Source organism: Capricornis sumatraensis, chromosome 16, assembly GCF_032405125.1.
Source record: "Capricornis sumatraensis isolate serow.1 chromosome 16, serow.2, whole genome shotgun sequence".
Classification (NCBI taxonomy): domain Eukaryota; kingdom Metazoa; phylum Chordata; class Mammalia; order Artiodactyla; family Bovidae; genus Capricornis; species Capricornis sumatraensis.
Window position 1 is genome coordinate 69,026,299 of NC_091084.1, and position 4,421 is coordinate 69,030,719.

The 4,421-nt window shown below is 36.1% G+C and overlaps 1 pseudogene; it reads right to left on the reverse strand.

Moving 5' to 3' along the window:
* Positions 1-1,199: 1,199 nt before the first annotated feature.
* LOC138092229 (ATP synthase subunit d, mitochondrial pseudogene) lies at positions 1,200-3,725 on the reverse strand (annotated as a pseudogene).
* Positions 3,726-4,421: the final 696 nt, after the last annotated feature.

Consider the following 4,421-nt stretch of genomic DNA (forward strand, 5'->3'; position numbering starts at 1 on the left):
CCTAAAACATGAATCACCTGCACTGAACTTTTTTTCATCAACTCTCATTGCTGAAAATAGAAGTGCAGACATAGAAGGCCCTTCTTGATATGGCTACTGCTTACTTTTCTTATCCCATCTTTGTCTTTACCTATTCTTATTCTCTCGGTTCTACTGAAATCTCTGCATCCCGCGCTTAACTTGACTTCAGTAGATAGACCAAGCTATTAAATTTCATTGCTTTTACATATAATTCCATCTTGCCAGAGTGACTTTCCTGATTCTCTTCATTTTGTTAGATCCCACTAGGTTTTCACGTATCAGCTTAGCTTTCCAGGCTTTAAGACACCCATTCTAATGCATAGGACTGGGGATCCATTATTGTATCCACACAGGAAATACCTCTTTTATCTACTGTAGAATAGTACCATCTAATTACCACTTTAGATCATACAATTCTTTCAGTCAACCAGACCATTGTTTGGCCAGTATATGCCCAAATATATTTTCATAAAAATAAATTATTAAACAACCCTAAGAGGTAGCTAGTCATATAACTCTCTGCAATTATAGTTGAGGAAATGTTAAAGATCTTATCCCAAACCCAGATCAATAGGTAAAACATATTTACTTTTCTGAATAAATTACATGCTTTTCTCCACTGGAATGTCACTTTATCTCATGTTGAACAAAATCAGTGACGGGGAGAAATATCCAGACTACAAAAGCACCAACAGGAGAGAGAGGTGAATTCTGTGATTCATGATGGTCTGTTGACACACAGCGTGTTCTCAGGAGAAATTCAGGGGAAGGGGTTTGGGACGTGAGATGACCCTTTGAATGACTTTTTAATAAATTAAATTGCAAGTCATTTTCTCAAAGAAATAAGAGTGGCAATATCTATTTTTATCAACTTTCATTATTTTGTTGTTGCTACTGTTTCCAAAAATATGAGATTGGTTCTGAACACTTTACAGATTAGAGAATAAGTTTGTCTACTGTAATTTTTTCCACAAAGTCCTTTAAAGTTTTTCTTTTTCATCTTTAAAAAAAAAAAAAAAAGCAGGTTTAATCACAAGTGACTTTGAATAGGGCCATTTGCCATCTATCTGACTTTCTGCCTTTGAAATTTTTTAAATTAATTTATTTTTCACTGTGTAGTTATTTTTAATGTCTAGAGTTTATGATTTGAGAGCCAGAACTTTCTCCCAGACTCAAGTTCATAAATTTTCAATTGGCTTGTGAGGCCAGTAGGGGTACTTCTTGTCTAATTTGGTTTCAGGAAATACTTCATTGAAGTCTTCAGTGGTCATCTGGATCAAATGGGATTATGTCCCTCATCTCCAATTCTTTCTCATATTCCTGAATCCTGGTCCTCCAGAGAGACAAAAACTCAGCACAACTTTTCACATCTTCTGTTTCTTCAGTATCCACTTGGGCACTATATTTATACTCTGGCATAGGAAACTTCAGGGCAATAAACTTCTTTTCAAAGTCATCCACCAAGTCAGCCTTAGCCATGTTGGCCTTGTAGTAAATCCAGTCGGTGGCAAGTGGCTTCTGAGGAAGAATAGCCAACCTGGGGTGACGGTCTCATTCTAGGATTTTAAGGAGTTAGCCAAGGCCTTCTGGTTTCCGGAAGTGATCTCTCCAAATCTATCCAGTCCACGGCTTTTAGAGCAAGTTTCCATCCAACGATTTTGAGATCTTTCACCGACCCTTGGCACAGCCCACAGTTCACAGCAGCCAATTTATTTATTTTTAATTGGAGGATAGTTATCTTAAAATGGGCTTCCCTGATAGCTCAGTTGGTAAAGAACCTACCTGCAATGCAGGAGACCCAGTTCAATTCCTGGGTTGGGGAGATCCACTGGAGAAGGGATAGGCCTACCCACTCCAGTATTTTGGGGCTTCCCTGTGGCTCAGCTGGTAAAGAAGCTGTCTGCAATGTGGGAGACCTGGATTCAAGCCCTGGGTTGGGAAGATCACCTGGAGAAGGGAAAGGCTACTCACTTCAGTATTCTGGCCTGGAGAATTCCATGGATTGTATAATCCATGGGGTCACAAAGAGTCTGACGTGACTGAGCATCTTTCACTTTCACTTTCTTCACATTACAATATTGTATTAGTTTCTGCCTTACATCAAGATGAATCAGCTATTGGTATACATACGTCTCCCCTCTCTTGAACCTCCCTCCTACATCCCATCTCTCTAGGTTGTCACAGAACACCAGATTTGAATTCTCTGCATCATATAGCAAATTCCCGTGGGTTGTCTATTTTAAACATGGTAATGTATTTGTTTCCACGTGCTCTGCTCTGCTTAGTTGCTCAGTCATGTCTGTCTCTTTGCCACTCCACGAACTGTAGGCACCTATGTCTATGGGGATTCTCCAGGCAAGAATACAGGAGTGGGTTGCTATGCCCTCTTCCAAGGGATCTTCCCAACCCAGGAATCAAACCCAGGTCTCCCACATTGCAGGCAGATTCTTTACTGTCTGAGCCACCAGGGAAGCATTTGTTTCCGTGCTACTCTCAATTCATCCCACACTCTCCTTCCTCTACTGTGTCCACAAGTTTGTTCTTTATGTTTGCATCTCCTTTGTTGCCCTGCAGATAGGTTCATCAGCACCATCTTCCTAGATTCCATATATATGCATTAATATATATTTGTTTTTCTCTTTCTGACTTACCTTACTCTATATAATAGGCTCTAAGTTCATCCACCTAAATTTTATTCGAGCTGTTTTCTTCTTTTAAAAGCAATTCTACTTAAATTTTGACAAATTTTAAGGGCCCTTAACTGATAAGAACTTAGGCAATATATCATTGGCATACACTTACTACCAAATATTTTTTCTAGTTCTTCATTATTAAATTACATAAAAGTTAAAAGAATGAACCACTAAGATTCAACATAAATTTAGCACTTATTAACATTTTCCATATATGCCTCATGGTACTTCACTCCTAAATACTCCAGCATTGTCTCCTGAAAACAAAAGCATCCTCTTATATAACATCCTCTTATATAACTTATCTGACCTATGAAAACTAACCATAACACCCCAACTTCATCTAATATCCTGTTTATGTTTCAATTTGCTGAGTTGCCTTCAATGAGTATGTTACTATTGCTTTTTTAGGACTTAGATTTTTTTAACTTTATTTATTTATTTTTTATTTATTTGTTTTTTTTAATTTTTATTTTTACTTAATTTTACTTTACAATACTGTATTGGTTTTGCCATTGCCCTCGATTCTCATCTCTCTTTAGCCTATTTTCATCTATAGCAGTTCCACTTTCTTTTATTTGTTTATTTTTCATGACAATGGTATAATTGATGTTTTAATGTTTTAAGCCTCTGGGTCAGTTATTTTATAGAATATTCCTAATATTTGCATTATCTTATTGTTTTCTTGGAGTGTCATTTAATTGTTCCTCTATTCCCATGTTTGTTTATAAACTAGGATTTGGAAACAATGCCTGAATTAGATGCAGGTAAAATATTTTGGCAGGTGCATTTAACAGGTGAGATAGTGTACTTCACATTTCAGCATAAACAAAAGCACATATCAATTGGTCTTAGCAATGATGCCAGATTTGGCTACTTCATTAAGATTTGACCAATAGATATCTTTGTTATAAAGATTAGTTTCCTCTTTGATTTTAGCAAACAGTTGGGTGTGGAGTCATACTTTGACATATTAAAATTACCTTCCAAATTTGAATTCATCCAATACATTTTCCCCAATAATTTTATTGTTCATTGATTGTCTAAGGCTCAATCAATTATATCATTGGATTCTGTGAAAAGATGACTTTTTAACTTGCATCATTTCTTTAATATTATTTATACATCATTAATTTGTGTAAAAAGTCTTCTCTCAACAAACAGCAATGAATTAGAAACATTTGTTAAAAAGATGGAAAAATGGTCAACTCTTCTCTTTTAATTATTAATTTCAGAATAAAATATTGACATGGTAGTTACCTCCCTATATGGCAAAAAGTTTTTTTTTTTTTTTAAATTTATGGTTAACTTAAGTGTAGATAGTCTTTTTCTATAGATGGTAGTCTTTTCTATAGACAGGCTTTTTCAATAGATATAATAAGATTCACTGCCTCTAAACAGAGGGGAGCCTAGAGGAAATTGGCTGGAAAACATTGGCTTCTAATCTAATTTAGGTCTACAGCTTCTAAGTTTTCTTATTTTTAAATCAAGAACAACTGCTTAAACTTTTTCAGCCTCATTATTCACTTACCCATATATTTTCATGGACATCTATTAAATGCTAGTATGTGAATCAGTTCTTTTTTATGGCCAAAATTCTATTTGGTTCAGTTCAATTCAGTTGCCCAGTCATGTCTGACTCTGTGAGACCCCATGGACTGCAGCCTGCCAGACTTCCCTGTCCGTCACCAACTCCTGGGGCTTACT